At 50.2% G+C, this 18,192-nt stretch overlaps 1 pseudogene across 1 annotated transcript in view; it reads left to right on the top strand.

The window, feature by feature from the left end:
- The window catches only part of LOC309523259 (E3 ubiquitin-protein ligase LRSAM1-like), a 41,440-nt pseudogene extending 23,469 nt beyond the window's left edge, over positions 1–17,971 (top strand). The window contains exons 5-11 of the transcript XR_014224658.1: positions 9,902–9,992; positions 10,461–10,591; positions 12,513–12,542; positions 15,805–15,842; positions 16,540–16,610; positions 17,422–17,521; positions 17,890–17,971. The product of XR_014224658.1 is annotated as an E3 ubiquitin-protein ligase LRSAM1-like (transcript). The remainder of the gene's footprint in view (positions 1–9,901; positions 9,993–10,460; positions 10,592–12,512; positions 12,543–15,804; positions 15,843–16,539; positions 16,611–17,421; positions 17,522–17,889) is intronic.
- Positions 17,972–18,192: the final 221 nt, after the last annotated feature.

The following is an 18,192-nucleotide window of genomic DNA, read 5'->3' as shown; positions in this document are numbered from 1 at the left end:
TTTGCGGATTTCGACTTCAGGATAGAATGCACTGTATCTCGATAGATGCACTGTCCAGGAAACCACAGTATCTCGAGGAAGCGGCACCGGTGGCGGCCAAACACATTTTCGCACCGCAAGCGTGGGCATGCGCTTCAGCTACCGTGGACCTGGATGCGGTGCGTCGCGTGCTGCAGACGGATCCGTTCACACAATCCAAGATGGAGGAGGTGCGCAGGGGCACAGCGAAGGACGACGAGTTCCAGATACGCGACGGGCTGCTCACCCGCAAACGGGCTCTCTACGTGCCGGGAGACGACCTACGCGCGAAAGTCCTGCAGCAATTGCACGACGCACCCAGCGCTGGGCACTTCAGCAAGGACAAGACGGCAGAGTTTTGGTGGACAGGGACTTTTGGTGGCCCCAGATGCGAGGAGAAGTCGCGGATTACGTCGCCAGGTGTGACACGTGCCAAAGAGCCAAACCAGTGCACAGGAAGCCGGCGGGACTGTTGGAACCACTACAGACGCCACTAGAGCCGTGGGAGAAGGTGGCCCTGGACTTTGTCACAGATCTGCCCAGCTCGCGAGGCAAAACGGCGGTACTAGTCGTCGTGGACCTGTTCACCAAGATGGCGCACTTCATTCCTTGCGTGAAGGTGGCCACAGCGGAACAGACCGCCAAGCTGTTCATAGACCACGTGTTCAGAGTTCACGGCTTGCCACGGTCCATCTTGTCCGACCGGGGTCGCCAATTCATCTCGAGCTTCTGGCAGAGGCTGCTGGGTATCCTGAACGTCAAGATCAACTTAGCGTCGGCGAGACACCCGCAGACCAACGGACAAGCGGAGAGGGTCAACGCCATCATGCAGCAGTACCTGCGCTGCTACGCGAATCAGCAGCCCTCGACCTAGGTGGACTACCTACCGCTGGCTGAGTTTGCCTACAACAACACGAAGCACGGGTCCACGGGGGTGACACCGTTCTTCGCCAACAATGGGCGGCATCCCAGGACCTTCCCGGGGTTAGAGACGACAGGGGAGGGGGAGCCGCAGGGAGCAGAGCACTTAGCAGCAGAGTTACAGGAAGTCCACGAGCAACTCTGAAGGCACTTGGAACTAGCTAAACACGCCTACAAAGTGCAGGCAGACAAGCACAGGAGAGCAGGGGTAGAAATCCAGGTGGGGGACTGGGTATGGTTAGCGGCCCAGGCGGTGCCGGCCAAATCGTTAGCTAAGAAGAAGCTAGGACACAAGCAGCTAGGGCCGTACCAAGTCGAGGCACAAATCAATCCAGTGGCTTTCCGGTTGACTCTCCCGGAAGGTTCCAGAATGCACCCGGTCTTTCATAGGTCGGTGCTCACACCCTACAAGGCACCGCACAGGTTTCAGGCGCCAGGGACCGCACCAGATCCGTGCAGAAAATCACCAGCAGGGGGGAAGTCGCCGAGGGCGACGCCACTCAACGAGGTCATGGAAATTTTGGACTCGAGATGGGGGGGAGGAGGGAGTAGAATATCTCCTTGCCAGGGAAGGTACCCCGGCCAGCGCCAACAGTTGGGTACCGGACTATGCCCTGGAAGAGCATTATCTCAAAGACGAGTTCCATGCACTCTACCCACACAGACCCATGCCAGCAGATTATTTCGACGACTGGCTTTTCACACCCACACTTTCAGCCAGCACGTTCAAGGGGTTCTCGTCCGCTGAGGAAACGACGCCGGAATCGAGCCCCCCAAGGGGATCATGCTCGGGGGTTGACACAGACCGCTCCTATTGGTGGGACGATCAACCGGAGGTGGGGTGGCGCAGGGAGCTGCTAAGGGGACCCTGGCACGCAGCATCTCCTGAGGTAACGGGGGGAGAGACGGGCATGGACATGTTGGGGGAGGATCCCGGGTTCGAGCACGAATACACAGAGATGGAAGCAGAGGAGATCGAAGCAGACGACCACACTACGGACTGGCCGGATCTAGAAGGACGGCGACACGCAGGGGAGAACGAACAGTTTCCAGCACTAACCCCCACAGCAATGGAGCACCCGGAACCCGCACCCGAGGAGAGGGAGGGGGAAGGAGGGCTTCGAGGGGGGATGGATATCAGGGGTTCAGGGACAGAGGCACAGCGGAGACAGGAGATGGAGAGCGAATGGGAAGAAACTGAGGACAGTGGGGAGGAGAATGACAGTGATCCGAGGGATTCCATGAGCCTCTCCAGCGAATCAGAGGATTCCCAGAAGGGGGCGCCGGTGGTCAGGACTAGGGAGGTCTCAGGGGGGACGCACCAGAAACAAGGGGCCAGCGGGGGTTCCCCAAGCGGCAGCTGGAGATCAGGACCAGCTTCCCCATCAGAGCATAGCAGGGGGGGGGAGGTTCCTGTATGTCGGGGGCAGCGTCTCCTCCAGCAGGCAGAGGAGATGAGTCAGGGCTGGCCGCGCCTCCATCGGAGAAAGGAGGAATGGAGGGGAGGTCAGGACCAGCTATCCTCCCGGAAGAGGAGGAGAGCAGTGACAGGAGTAGTGTAACGATCAGAAGGAAGGTTGGGAGCTGGGCGCGCGCGCCAAGTTCAAATGTACAGGCGTGCGGGACAGCAGAGCCCCCGGATTGGGAACCAGGTCCTAAAGCCCGCCGGAGGGAGGGGGAACAATCCGGGGAATCATCAGCGTCGGAAGAGTCTAGGAAGGGCGAAACCCCAGGGGGCAGGAGGACCCAGCGGAAGAGGGAACAAAGAAGGAGGTGGAGCAAGGCAAGGATCTTAAACTGGTGTCGGGGAGGGACCGACTCAGAGGGAGCTTCAACGGTCTAAGAGATACAGACGTAGGGCTGCGCGCCGGAACTGTGAAACCACAAATGGACTTCAATAAAGACTTTTGTATCTAAAGAGAAACTGGTGTTGGTCCTTTGTGAGCTGGGACCTGAGGCAGCTCTGACAACAGGTGAAACTCAAAAAATTAGAATATCGTGGAAAAGTTCATTTATTTCAGTAATTCAACTTAAAAGATGAAACTAATATATGAGATAGACTCATGACATACAAAGCGAGATATGTCAAGCCTTTATTTGTTATAATTGTGACGATTATGGGGTACAGCTGATAAAAACCCCAAATTAACAATCTCAGAAAATTAGAATATTGTGAAAAGGTGCAGTAACTATTTAATCCATAACACCTGCAATGGGTTCAGTAGGAAGCACAATCATGGGGAAGGCTGCTGACCTGACAGTTGTGCAGAAAGCCATCATTGAGACCCTCCATAAGGAGGGAAAGCCTCAAACGGTAATTGCAGAAGAAGTTGGATGTTCCCAAAGTGCTGTATCGAAGCACATTACTGGAAAGTTATGCAGAAGGGGAAAGTGTGGAAGAAAAAGGTGCACAAGCAGCAGGGATGACCACAGCCTGGAGAGGATTGTCAGGAAAAGACCATTCAAACATGTTGGGGACTTTCACAAGGAGTGGACTGAGGCTGGAGTTAGTGCATCAAGAGCTACCACACACAGACGGATCCTGGAGATGGCCTTCAAATGTCGTATTCCTTGTGGAGTTTGGAACTGACAGGGTTAAAACTCACTGGTGTCCTGTATCTGGATCTGGGAGGAGCTGGGAGGAGCTCGATGCAGAGAAGTGTGTCACAGGATGTTGTTCTGACGCTCTTCAGATCTGTCTCTGCAACGGACAGAGAAGCAGCACAGCTCAGAGGCTGCTGTGAGAGTGCTTTTGGAAAGCACAGAGAAATGGCCGAAGTTTCCGATGGTGTCTGATGGAATTTATTGCTCTGTAAATAAAGCTACTAGAGATAAGAACGGACTGTCTCTGGACTGATTTATCCCTTTATCTCACATGGAAGCAGGACCGTTGCTACTCTGCATTTCTTTGGCCAGGTCAGGGTGAGAGCAGAGCCTACGCCGAGGAAGCGCTGCCTGGACGAAAAGATTTATTTACCCAAAGGTTATGGGAGTTCCGCATTTCCTGACAAGTGTGAGAAGGGAGGAAGGCTGCTAGCTTTGAGTTGCTGTGATCTCCTGCCAGGAAGGGCAGTGAGGAATGCTGGTGATCGGAGCCAAGAGCCAAGGGAGACGGCTGCTGCTTCGGACGACCAGCTTGCTGGCAGAGTGAGTACGCTTGAAGCCCCGGGGGGGGGGGAGGAAGATGGCTCAGGCACAGCAAGGCCATGAGAGCTACCCCGGTGAAAGGCTGCATGGGGCCAATTGGGAAGCCTGGAGTAAGACCATGCACCACTGGCTGGCAGAAAGGAAGCTGTGGGACTGTACCCAGGCCGATCCAGTCTTTGCCCAGTCCAGTGAGAGGTCTGCAGGAGCAGTGGAAGCAGACGGGGCTGCTCTGGAGAGAGAGCAAAGGGTGCTAGCCATTTTAAGGGCCAGCGTTGATACTTGGCTGTTGCCAATGCTGCAAGGGAAGCTCTGGGTCGCGTGGCAGGCACTGAAGATAGCGTGTCAAGCCTCAGTGGGAGAAAGGCCAGAGGGGGCTGAGAGTTGCCCAGAGAAAGCCCTATGTCCAGAGGGGGCTGGAGCTGTTTTGGGAAGCTGTTTCCATGCTTCGACACGTCTGTGTGATGGTGCTGGAGAGAGGCTGAGAGCTGGGAAGAGGAAGGCAGTTGCAGGCTGTTCCTTAGGCAGCAGAGCACCCACGAGTGGGGGAGCAAGCCGTTCCAAGAGCTCTGAAAAAGCGTAAGTTTCCAAGAGTTGTTTGTGCTCTGAGGCGATGTCCAACAGCGCTGGGAAGCATCCGCTAGAGGCCCAGGCTGCCAAGGACACCGGCCGGCGTGGAATGTCAACAAAGCAAGTTCCCAGCGCCAGACGTGGGAAAGCTGCAGGCCAGGAGAAAAACAAAGACAAGGCGTCTTTTCACCTCACAGCTGCGTTGGTATCTCTGGGAAAAGACAAGAGTCCCAGTCGAGGGGAGGCTGCAACCATGGCAACCAAGGACATGGACTTTTGCAGAGGCCCCAGTGGGGGTGCGAGCAACGCCATGGCATCTTTGGAAAACAGCCAGAGAGACACTTTTTCTCTGATCGACAGTGGAGCTTCGCATTGCCTCGTTAACTCTAGAGAGCTCCTGAGGAACTGCAAGACAGTTAAAACTGCACACTATGTTACTTTAGCAGATGGGTCGAAAAGACCGCTGACTGACTCTGGGTCTTTATATTGTTCTTTCATAGATGCTGAAGTGCAAGCTTACGTGGTCCCAGAACTTGCCCATTCTCTTTTGAGTGTGTCAGCATTAATGGCTGTTGGGTTCGATGTTTTGTTCTCTAACAATTTGTGCTCTTTTTACAGGGATGGGAAGAAGATCTACAGTGTTGAGAGGAAAGACAGGCTCTTTCTGGTGGAGATGCCCATTGAAAATGGGACTGGTGGGAAAATGGGGCTGGTGGAAAATGGGGCTAGTGGAGAGTCCATTGAAGACGCCCAAGGGCAGTGTGCTAATGTCCCACCACACCATGATTGTATACACTTATGGCACAGGAAATTTGGACACGCTGGGTGGTCACTTGTGCGAAAAGCAGCAGAGAACACAATTGGGTGTAGGTTCAAGGCATGTGACAAATACCTAGATTGTCAAGCCTGTAAGCAATCAAAAGTCACAACATGCACATACCCCAGGTCAGAGAGGAGGACCAGCAAACCCTTTGAACTTGTGCATGCAGATTTGTCAGGACCCATGCCAACACCTTCTTTAGCTGGGTCTAAATGGGTTCTGGTTCTGATTGATGATTTTTCAAAACACACCTGGTTGTTTACGCTTAGATGCAAATCAGAAGCAGCTGCACTGATCAGAGATTGGATCACAGCGGTAGAGCTGCGTTTCTCTACCAGGGTGGTTTCCTTTCAATCTGATCGCGGGGGGGGGGGGGAGTTCACAGGTTCTGCGCTGCAATCGTTTTTCAGGCAGAAAGGTATCACTCATCGATTGTCGGCCCCCTACTCTCCGCAACAGAACGGGGTTGCAGAGAGAAAGTTTTGCACACTACAGGAATCAGCAAACGCAATGTTGGCAGACTCGGGTTTGCCACAGCGCTTTTGGGCTGAAAGTTATAAGACAACATGCTTTCTGCAGAATCGGACGTACAATTCCAGTGTAGGCAACACACCGTTTTTCTTGTTGCATCAGAAAAAACCGAAGGTCCACTACTTTCACTTTTTGGATGTGAGGCTTGGGTTCTGGTTCCAAAGGCCATGCACAGAAAGGGTGAGCCAAGGTCTAGGAAGATGATCTTTGTAGGCTATGAGCCAAGTTCAAAGGCGTGGCGTTTCGCATACCCTACTGGCAACCAGTCTAAGCTGCTTATTAGCGGCAGTGCTGAGTTTTGCGAGCAGAGTGGGTGGAAACGTCTTCACGGGAACCCAGATGTTCTGTTAGACTCAGGTAATGAGGAGGAGGAGGACGAGGCTGAACCTGTTGCTGAGGTGCACGGTCCACAGCCACAGAGTCCAGAGCAGGGATCTCCAAGGCAGAGGCCCCAAACCTCTCCAAAGGGGAGTCCCAGGACCCCTCCGCAGGTCTCTGTCAAGTCTGAGCCGAGTAGTGAACCATCCTCGCCAGCAGAACCAGCTGTACGCCCGAAACGGCGCAGCAGGTCAGAGGGGGAAGTTTCTGACACAGGGGATGGTAGGGTTGATCCAAGTGAATCAGGTGCAGGTCCAGAATTCACACTGAGGAGGTCAGCAAGGTCAACCAAGGGTAAGCCTCCTGACAGGTATGAAGCCACTAGTGTTTGGGTTGGTGTGGCTAGATGTGAGCCTGAATCCTTTGAGGATGTTCAGAAGTTGCCTCAGGAGGAAGCTAGCAAATGGCGTGAGGCGATGCAGAAGGAGATGAACTCAATGGAGTCTCTTGGTGTGTTCTCACTCACTCAGCTGCCGGCTAACCAGCGAGCTGTTAGTTGCAGGTGGGTTTACCGCTTAAAACCCACAGAATCAGGAGAACCACAGTATAAAGCGAGATTAGTGGCCCGAGGATTCACACAGAAAAAGGGTGTCCACTTCACAGAGGTCTATTCACCGACCTCAAGAGCGGAGACTTTGAGGACGCTTTTGGCGATAGCAGCACAGAGAGGTTGGAAGGTGAACCATTTTGATGTAGATGTCGCCTACCTGAACTCAGATCTCCAGGAGGAGTTGTACATGCTTCCTCCTCCAGGGTTTGAAGTCAGTGAACCAGGTATTGTGTGGCGGTTGCACAAATCCATCTATGGGTTACGCCAATCTGCCAGGAATTGGAATATGTGTCTACATGAAGCCTTAGAAGAGCTAGGTTTCAGAAGAAGTGTTGCAGACAGTTGCCTGTACCTGAAGGGGTCAGGAGAGTCACAGCAAGTGGTTCTTGTTTTTGTTGATGATATCTTAATGATGACACAGGCTAGTGAACAGGCAGAGAAGTTTGCTAGGGAGCTTGGAAAGCGGTTCAAGCTGAAGCAGCTTGGAGATGTCAAATCCTACTTAGGCGTCCAGATAGCAAAGACTGAGGATGGTAGCTTTTTGCTTTGCCAGAAAGGTAAAATTGAACAGTTGCTTGAGAAGTTCAGGTTGAGTGATTGTGCAGGAGTGAGAAGTCCTATGGAGACTAGTTTTGTGAAAGACAGCCAGCAAGCAGAACGCGCTGTGTTCGAAAATACTGAAGTGTTTCAGTCAGCCCTAGGGAGTTTGTTGTATTTGTCTCAGTGGAGCAGACCAGACATAGCATTTGCTGTCAATCTGCTCAGTAGAGAGGCTTCAAGTCCTAGTGTGCAAGCCTGGAATGGCATCAAGAGAGTTCTGAGGTATTTGCAGGAAACCAAAGACTTTTGTCTTAGATTGCCAGCTCAAGGAGAAGTCAAACTGACTTGCTTTGTGGATTCGGATTGGGCTAACCTTGAAGATCGCAAATCAGTGTCAGGCCTAGTGGTGAAGTTTGGGGACTCAGTAGTTGGGTGGAGGTCCCGGAAGCAAAGTCTCATAGCGCTTTCGTCTACTGAAGCTGAGTTCAGTGCGCTATCAGATGCTTGCAGAGAGCTGGAGTTCTATGTGTGTTTGGTCAAGGAAATTAGTGGAGAGAATTGTCTACCTGTTGTGGTGCACGAAGACAATCAACCTTGCCTCAAATTAGCTGAGACGGGGCAATTCAAGGCGAGGACTAAACATTTGGACATACGTTTCTGGAATGTATGTCAGAGCGTCCATGAGGGGCTAGTTGCTCTGAAATACTGTCCCTCAAGCAAGAACCTCGCTGATGGTTTCACAAAACCATTAACCTTCCAGAAGCACGAGGAGTTCTGTGAGGGTCTGTGTATGGGGAAAGCATTGTTGACTGTTGTCTCCAGATGCAGGACAAGAGGGGGTGTGGAGTTTGGAACTGACAGGGTTAAAACTCACTGGTGTCCTGTATCTGTATCAAGGCATCTCGATGCAGAGAAGTGCGTCACAGGATGTTGTTCTGACGCTCTTCAGATCTGTCTCTGCAACGGACAGAGAAGCAGCACAGCTCAGAGGCTGCTGTGAGAGTGCTTTTGGAAAGCACAGAGAAATGGCTGAAGTTTCCGATGGTGTCTGATGGAATTTATTGCTCTGTAAATAAAGCTACTAGAGATAAGAACGGACTGTCTCTGGACTGATTTATCCCTTTATCTCACACGGAAGCAGGACCGCTGCTACTCTACATTTCTTTGGCCAGGTCAGGGTGAGAGCAGAGCCTACGCCGAGGAAGCGCTGCCTGGACCAAAAGATTTATTTCCCCAAATTCCTCTTGTCAAGCCGCTCCTGAACAAAAAACGACATCAGAAGCATCTTGCCTGGGCTAAAGGGAAAAAAAGAACTGGGCTGTTGCTCAGTGGTTCCAAGTCCTCTTTTCTGATGAGAGCAACTTTTGCATCTCATTTGGAAACCAAGGACCCAGAGTCTGGAGGAAGAATGGGGAGGCACACAATGCCAGATGCTTGAAGTCCAGTGTGAAGTTTCCAATGCCAGATGCTTGAAGTCCAGTGTGAAGTGAAGATTTGTGGATCCATGCCATCAGCTGGTGTTGGTCCACTGTGCTTCATTAAGTCCAGGGTCAACGCAGCCGTCTACCAGGAGATTTTGAAGAACTTCATGCTTCCTTCTGCAGACGAGCTTTATGGGGATGCTGACTTCATTTTCCAGCAGGAATTGGCACCTGCCCACACTGCCAAAAGTACCAAAACCTGGTTCAGTGCCCATGGGATTACTGTGCTTGATTGGCCAGCAAACTCGCCTGACCTGAACCCCATAGAGAATCTATGGGGCATTGCCAAGAGAAAGATGAGAGACATGAAACCGAGCAATGCAGAAGAGCTGAAGGCTGCTATTGAAGCATCCTGGTCTTCCATAACACCTCAGCAGTGCCACAGGCTGATCGCATCCATGCCACGCCGCATTGAGGCAGTAATTGATGCAAAAGGTGCCCAAACCAAGTACTGAGTACATATGCATGCTTCTACTTCTCATAGGTCCAATATTGCTCTATTTGCAGTCCTTGTTTTGCTGATTTGATTTAATATTCTAATTTTCTGAGATTGTTAATTTGGGGTTTTCATCAGCTGTGTGCCATAATATCACAATTATAACAAATAAAGGCTTGACATATCTCGCTTTGTATGTCATGAGTCTATCTCATATATTAGTTTCATCTTTTAAGTTGAATTACTGAAATAAATGAACTTTTACATGATATTCTAATTTTCTGAGTTTCACCTGTAAGATTATGCATGATGCAGAGAAAGTGGTTTCCTCCCTCTCTCATACTGCTAGAATTTGGGAGTGTTTCTGTTGCACTTGGGTGCTGCTTGTGGGCTTCCCATAGGGGCATCTGGTTGGCCACTGTGAGAACAGGATGCTGGACTTGATGGGCCTTGATCCAGTAGCCAGGCTCCTCTTACGTTCTAAAATAATTATATTTCTGTCTGTTCTGCAGACACTGACCCTAGATGCCTCGTCCATGTCCTACCCGTCCAATGACATCTGCAGCGCTGGCACAGAGGGCATCCAGCAGTTTCTGTGTGGAGGTGAGCAGAGCAGAGGGCCTGCCTAGTGCAGGCAGGGTGGAGAGGACCAGCCCAACAGTGCTTGATACCTCTGAGACTCTTTCCTCTCCTGGAATGAAGGGCCTAGGGAGGGGCTGTAGCTCAATCGGAGTGCATCTGCCTTGCATGCAGAAGGCCCCAGCTTCAATGCCCAGCATCTTCAAGCAGGGCTGGAAGAGAACCTTGTCTGGAATTGAGAAGAGGGTCTGCTAGCCAGTGTAGATGGCCCTGAGCTACATGGACCAACGGTCTGGTTCAGTATAAGGCCACTTCCTATGAAAACATGCTTGCTGAATTCTAGAGCCACCTTGATGCGTTTGGTGGCCAAGCAGGGCTCAAGTCTCCCTGACTCATTTTTAAGCGCTCTGCCCAGTGCATCACACTTAGGTATGTGATGCCTGAGCCCTGCCAATAACTGACCTGCCCGTGCTGTCTTCCGGTTTCTCCCAGAATTAGGAATAGAGTACAATCCTCCCTCCCAGTATTTACTCCCAGTGTTGGAACGTGACGGAGGTGAGACTTCAGTGGACAGAGTCGGCAGGATGGTCATGAAATATGTGGAGAATGAGGCTGAGTGGCAGGTAGTTGCTGAAAAGCAGGCAGTGGTCTTCAAGTCAGGGATGGGGAGCGTGTTACCCTCTAGATGTTGCTGGATTCCCATTGCCCTTGACCAACTGGCCATGCCAGCTGCAGGGGCTGATGGGAGTTTGGCATCCTAACAGCATCTGGAGGGCCACAGATTTCCCAGCCATGCCTTACATGCAACCTAACAATGGTCACTGGCTCCCCTGAACTGTGAGAGGTGGTGTGTGTGTGTGTGTGTGTGTGTGTGTGTGTGTGTGTCTGTCTGTGTTTGTGTGTATGAATGAGTGGGTGGGTTGTGTTAAACCCAGTTAAACCCAGGCTCCTTTTGTGAGAGCCAGTGTGGTGTAGTGGTTAAGAGCAGTGGACTCATAATCTGGTGAACCGGGTTCGGGTCCCTGCTCCTCCACATGCAGCTGCTGGGTGACCTTGGGCCAGTCACACTTCTCTGAAGTCTCTCAGCCCCACTCACCTCACAGAGTGTTTGTTGTGGGGGAGGAAGAGAAAGGAGAATGTTAGCTGCTTTGAGACTCCTTCGGGTAGTGATAAAGCGGGATATCAAATCCAAACTCTTCTTCCAAACTCTTTGTAATAGTGACATTTCCCATAAATATGCTGAGACACAACTGAATAATGTTATAGATTTCAATGGGATTCATGGAAGGGCCAAGTTTATTCAGCAGTTTAAACGAATGGGGCATGGAAGTGCTTAACTGGTTCTTGAGCAGGGCCAAAACCTGGGGGAAGGAATCTTCAGTCTCTGTAGCAAACAGCAGGCACAACAACATTTTGTATGGAATGCAGAGCCAGTTCTTCTCAGAAGCAAGCAAGGGGCGCCCCTGAGGTGCTGGATGCACCACTAGAACTGGCGGCATGGTGTGAGTACCAAGGTTGGTTTTGCTCTCTACATTTTTCCTGAAGTTGTTGAGCTGTGAAAATCATGTCCACTGTCCCCCTAGAAGGCTGAAAACCATTTTGGGATTCAGGAAGGGTCACCTCGGATAATGTTAAGAGACGGTTTGCTAAGATCCTTGCAAGAATTTTGCCGGCCACAGCTAACAGAGAGATGCCTAGATAGTTTCCGCAATCAGTTCTGTCACCTTTTAAAAAAGAGAGTGATAATTTTGGCATCCCTGAAGTCTGCTGGGATTGCTTCTCTCTCCCAGATTTTTTTGATGAGCTTGTGAAGTTGTTGTGTAAGTTCAATTCCACCCACTTTGAAGATTTCAGCAGGTATCCCATCAGGTCCACTGGCTTTGTTGTTTTTCACTTGGTTAATAGCTGTACACAACTCTCCCAGATTTGGAGATACAGCAAGCTCATCTCTAATTTGTTTTTGCGGGATTTGTGAGAGGACCTCAGCAGCTATGGGGGAGTTGTGGTTAAGGAGATGTTGGTAGTGTCCTTTCCAGCACAGTGCAATAGCTTCTTTATCTTTCAGAAGCGTGGTACCATCTGCTGAGCGTAGGGGGCATATGCCATGATTTATTGGTCCATAGATGGTCTTTGTGGCTTTAAAGAGACTCTGTGCATCATGAGTGTCGGCTAAGTGCTGGATCTCTTGAGCTTTTTTTTTTTTTTTCATCCACCAGGTGTTTTTTAGTTCTCTGGTTCTTAGCATTGGCATAGGTTTTTTTTTTCTTAGTGGCACAGTTTCTATCACCAGTGTGGTGTAGTGGTTAAGAGCGGTAGTCTTGTAATCTGGGGAAACAGGTTCACGTCTCCGCTCCTCCACATGCAGCTGCTGGGTGACCTTGGGCTAGTCACACTTCTCTGAAGTCTCTCAGCCCCACTCACCTCACATAGTGTTTGTTGTGGGGGAGGAAGGGAAAGGAGATTGTTAGCCGCTTTGAGACTCCTTAGGGTAGTGATAAAGCGGGATATCAAATCCAAACTCTTCTCCTTCTCCTCCTTTTTCAGAACAAATTTATGGGCTATGAGAAACGGAAAGTAAGAAACATTTTCCATTGCTCAACCCTTCTCCCTTTTGGAAAACTGTTATGCCCTCCAGATGGCTCCCCCAGCTTGTTCCATTTCTTCACTGGATCCGCCAATTTCTGTGGGACAGTATTATTTACGTACATGAGTGGCCGTCATATAATAATGATGATGATAGTGCCATCTGAAGAAAAATAGATCTGACTTAGTTCCCTCAGTCAGCAAATTCATTTGCTTTAAAGCCAGGATGGGAAAGCTTTTGGCCCTTCAAGGTTGCTGGAGTACAGCTGCCATCTTCCCTGAGCATTGGGCATGCTGGCTCAGACTGATGGGAGTTAAGGGTCCAGCAAGATCTGGAGGGCCACAGCCCCCCCCCCCAGTGTAAAGTATTGAAATAATAAAAAATGCTTCAGCCAGAATGGTTGCCAGAGCACCTTACACAAGATGAGTAGCAAACAGTCCTTAACCTGCAGGTGTATAATCTAAGACATGGCACAAAAGGAATGAAGAGAGAAGAGGCAAACAAGTAAGCTCATGCATTAGTTCTTACAAAGTTCTCGTAACAAGCAGCTTGGAAAGGAAAGGGTTTAAGGAGAGAGGAGGAGCTCAAAGTGAGCTGGTTTGCCAGCTGAATTGATGGAGTGGGCACCCGCTGTCCCATCTTACTCTATGCTCTAGCTTGATGTATTAATTGCCCACTGGGTGGCAGCTGAAGGAGAGAGGAAAATTCAATGGAAGATGAGGTGGCAGAGTTGTGTATGGACTATACCACTTCAAACTGCAGGTGTTGGCTCATACAACGATTGCTCCTCTGCTCACACACGCACCCCACCCCCCAAAGAAAAGTAGCATATCTAGCCTAACTTTTCCATGGCATACTAGATTTCTACGTGCATGGGAATTATCTATTGGGAGAAATTTTTTTCAGAAAGCTTTATTTGTAAGGCTAGATGACAACAAGCAAAACAACATGCAAGGGGATAACTCTTACTATATTTTGTGTGGGTGAGCTTTCAGTTAGGCCAGCTCCACCCCCCCACCCCCACCTGCAGTCTGTAGTCCAAACACAGTCCAAACACAGGTTTGTTCACTTCCATCTGCTGTTTATGAACACACAAGCCCTGTCTCTCATCATGCACTGGGAGGAACACTACAAGCCACAGTATGTTCACATGCTTGAATGTGTGTGCTGATGAGGCTCTTTGCTGGTCCTTCCCAGTAGTAGAAGATGCAGGAGAAGCTGAAGTTTGAGCACTGGTTGGATCTGGAGCAGCGCGGTCAAGCCCAGCTCATGCACCAGAGCCACGCCCAGAAAGGGGAGATCCTCCAGAGCATGAAGGCGGTATCTTGTCTGTCTCCCTTTTCCTCCACCACCCCGGACCCTCCTGTTGCTCCGTGGTTAAGCTGCTCAAAAATATTTCTAAGTAAAAGAAAATGAAATAGGTCATCCTAGGATGGATTGATAATTGCCCTGTAGGCAGTGATGACTGACGCCCATTGGGACTGGTAGGGCAGAAGGCCTCAGCAGTAGATGGTGCCAGAGCCAATGACAGGTAGAGACTGCTAAGTACTTTTGTCCTCATTCTCACTGCTGAGTTCTGCAAGGGGCCACCCAGAGACTAAAAAGGAAGAAGCTGGCGGGTGGTGCTGCCACCCGCTGAACTGGTTGCAAGTAGGAGGGTAGGCTGGGGAGGCAGTGCCCCATTCACCCCGATGGACCAGCCTCCACTGCCCATGAGAGAGGTTCATACGTTTGCTTATTGTGGTTGGGAAAATGTGCCATTCTGAGGAATCCAGATGTAGGCTTACCCTCGAGTCGCAAGGTCCAGGGAGGCCTATGTGGGAGATAAGGCTGTCCTGGAGATCAAGGAAACGGTCCTTTGATGCTGTTCTCCTCTCTGCTTGCAGGAGCAGGTGAGGCTGGAGCAGGGCCTGACCTGGTGTTAGTTTCTGTTTGCCACTGAGCAGTGCTTTGGAGTCACAAGACTCTGTTTACATTCCACACATTCCATACTGTTGGAAGTCTCACGGGAGACGGATGTGACGTTACTGGTTTCCTGTTCCTTTGTTTCAGTTGCGCTCTGCTCTCACAGAAAGAGGATGTGGGGGTTTTTTGTTTGCATAGTTAGGATAATAGAACCCTTTGCAATGTAGCCATAAATCTCATCATTTCCGTGTGCTGCTTTGATTCTCTGTGTAATGGGAATGTGCCTGAGGCCTCATCAAAGGCTCAGGTCGTTAATCACATCGGAGGTGATTCCAAAGGACTCGGCCGGAGGCAGATGAGCTTTATCAGCTCGGTCAAGCGGAGATTCCGACACCCGGCACCAGGAGTGCCTAGGAGAAGAATGCATGAAGCTGTTGGAGCAGCTGAAGCAGATGGAGCAAGGGGTCTCCAGCCGGTTCAAGAACCTGCTGGAAGAGAACCATAGGTCAGAGATGGTGTTGAGCAACAGTCACAGGAGCTAGGGAGCTATGCTTGCAACTCTTGACTGTTTTCACTCCCAGGCTGGGTTTATTGCACCAAGGCTCAAAGACACCTGGGCTGGATTTTCAGATCTGATGGTGTGACTCCAGACAAGGAGTTCAGTTAGGGTTGGGGAACAAATTTAACTGAAGGATCATGTTTCCTTCTGGGAAGGTTTCCAGGGGCCACTTGCCAGTGGTTTACGGGGCCAGAGGATAAAATAGGTGGAGCATCACATGCAAATTATATATTGGAACTCTCTCACACAGCTGTCTATCCTCCCATCTAGTCAACCAAGAGGCATTATCAGAGTTCAGGGGCACATCCCAGCCAGACAAAAACACTCAAGAATTTAAGTAGGACTGGCAAGGGGGTTGGCTGGGGAGAGTTCCAAAGACCAGGCAGAGAGGCTTGGAGGGCCAAATTCAGCCCCTGGGTCTGAGGTTCTCAGCTCTCAAGTTAAGAGGTCAAACAGGAATAGCCCTGTCAGGACATCCCTGATGTTACCAAAATTCGTCCAGGATTTTTCCTTTGAAAGCAAATCCCAAGTGTCATGGTCTGGAAACGCCAGACCCTTCATAGCAGAATTAATTTTTCTCTTGCTATCTTTTACCAAGATCCTTCATCCTGTTGCTTCAGCCATGATTTTGTTCAGGTGGAGATTTTATATAGGACTTTATATAGGTTCCACTCCATGTTGGACTGACAGGTGGTTGCATGAGCTCCCCCCTTCCTCTTAGAACTGAACAAGGACTAATAATGCCGTCTGGCGTTTTTTCTCCTCCTTGCTTTCTTTCTGGGCAAAAGCAGAGCTCTGAGATTCTCAAAACTCTGGAGAATGACCGGTGAGTGTCCCAGATGCTCTTGGCTGGGTAAGGAGTGGGGAGGATGATGCCTTTGCACGAGAACATAAAAAGTGTTGCCTGGGTCAGGACAATGGGCGGTCTAGTTCAGCATCTTGTTCTCACAGTGACTGACCAGATGCATCTTCTGACCACCACCAGCAACTCTCTGCACTTGGTTCCCAGCACCTGGCATTCAAAGGCATGCTGCCTCCATTGTACCTTGTAGCCATTGATCGCCACTGGGGAAAGGCCATAGCTCAGTGGTAGAACACCTGTTTTACATGCAGAAGGTCCCAGGTACCATCCTTGGCATCTCTAGGTGGGGTTGGAAAAAGCTCCCTCTCAGAAACCCTGGAGAGTCGTCGTCAGTCAGTGTAGGCAATGGTGAGCTAGATGCACCGATGGTTTGACTTGGCGTAAGGTGGCTTCCTCAGTTCCTATCATCTTTTCATCCAAGAGTTTGTCTTATCCTATTGAAAAATTCCACATGCTATGCATAAAAATGTGAGGTGACTGCTGCTTTCATGCCCAGGCTTCCCAGAGGCTTCCAGCTGCCCCCTGCTGGAAAGTGGAACACTAGGTTTGATGAGCCTTCAGTCTAATCTAAACAATGAAAGAGGCAGGGCAGGCCTTGCCATTGGCTGACAGTTGAGGGAAGGGCATGCAGTGGCTGAATCTCTCCCTTTTCCCCTGCCAGGATCTGGATGGAGCAGCTGATGGCCATTACTCAGGAGGAGGATGAGCAGCTGCGCAGGAAGGAAGTGGCCTGTGAGTGTGGCTGTGGGAGTTCTGGGTGGGACCCTTTACACCCCAGGCATAGAACTGCTTCTCCTGGCTATGTTGATTTCTACAGAAAGAATGTGGTATATTTTCCCACTCAAGGGCTGCATTCTCTTCTGGGCAGCCATCTGGGGGCCACATGCCAGGGTGGGTGGGGCCAGAAGCTAAAGTGGGTGGGACAACAAATGTAAATTTTTCCATTTGTACCATAGCCTATTTTTTACATACACATGCACAAACACACCTCCTCTCTGTCTTCCATCGTGACAAACGAGGTATTTTTAGAATTCAGCCAGGCAAAAGCCCTTGAAGAGGGCCAGAGTAAGGCATTGTGTCTTGGAGAGGATTCTGGGGACCTGGGATGCTACATTTAGCCCCCTGGGGCCTGAGGTTCCCCACCCCTGGCTTAGTGCATGGAAGAGATTGTTAGGATGCTTTCGATTCTTAGGATGCTTTCGAGAACGTGGCCCGCAAAATTCTGCACGAATCCCCAAAAACTCTCCAGTGTTTTTCACCATTGAGATTTATGCACTCTGTATTTCTTCCCCCATCAACAACAAAGGCACTGACATTTTGGTTCCTCCTTCCCAAGAAGCAGAAACAATGCTTCCCTACCTACCCCTAGTTCTGCTCTTTGATCTCTCCTGTACACCCCCCCAGCCTCCTGAGCTGCTTCCTGATCTCTGGAAAATTTTGGTGCTATTCTAATGTGCAGGAGGAGACAGTTTTTGAACAGGCTCTTATAAGCTCAGGAGAAGACTCCAGGGCCCTGACGTCCTGCATTTTCTTTCCTCCACAGCGGCCATGCCGCAGATGCTGGCCAAGACCTACAAGAACAAGCTCCTGCAGGTGGCTTACGAGTCACGCCAGCAAGATCTTGTCAACCAGACTTGTTCCAGGTACTCCCAGAGAGAGTGGGGCATTTCTCTGCTTTGTGGGGAGGGGGCCATGTTATTATTATTATTATTTAAATCTAACCTTTCATTCAAGAAGCATAATGTGCTTTCCTTCCACTTTTTATCCTCACAACAATCCTGTGAGGTGGGTTTGTCTGAAAGTGAGTGGCTCAGGCTCACCCAGCAAGCCTTGTGGCTGAGGGGTGATTTGATCCCGATTCTTCTCCCACAGGCTGACTTTCTGTCCACAACACTGTACTTGTAGAAAGGGAGGTGATGCTGTTGTTTTTATTTGTGTGTGTGTATTGCTGTGATTAACGAGATAAAGGTTTTATACATGAGGTGAAATGTTCCTGCTTTCACCTCGCTAGCTGCTCTGGCTGGAAAGGCGGAGCAACCAGTTGCTTAGACATTTTGATTCTGAGGGCCGCAGTCTGTCGGACTTGTCAGTAGCAGTAATTGTTAAGTAGAGAGAATAAAAACATACCAGACATAATCGAAACACCATGATTGTAGCACCCTGCTTGTGGTTAACGCTTAGCTGGAATGAAATATTCAATGCAGCAATAGAGAAATTAAAATAATAATTTATTTGTCAGACAAATAAATGAGAAACACAGCGGTATATGGATACCAAAGCTCTGCCTACTCCAGCCCTGATGGCCAGCACTTAT

The sequence above is a fragment of the Podarcis vaucheri genome (genome assembly GCF_965113315.1).
Source record: "Podarcis vaucheri genome assembly, chromosome: W".
Classification (NCBI taxonomy): Eukaryota; Metazoa; Chordata; class Lepidosauria; order Squamata; family Lacertidae; genus Podarcis; species Podarcis vaucheri.
Note: the sequence above shows the minus strand (reverse complement) of the source record. Positions and strands in the feature narration are given on the sequence as shown.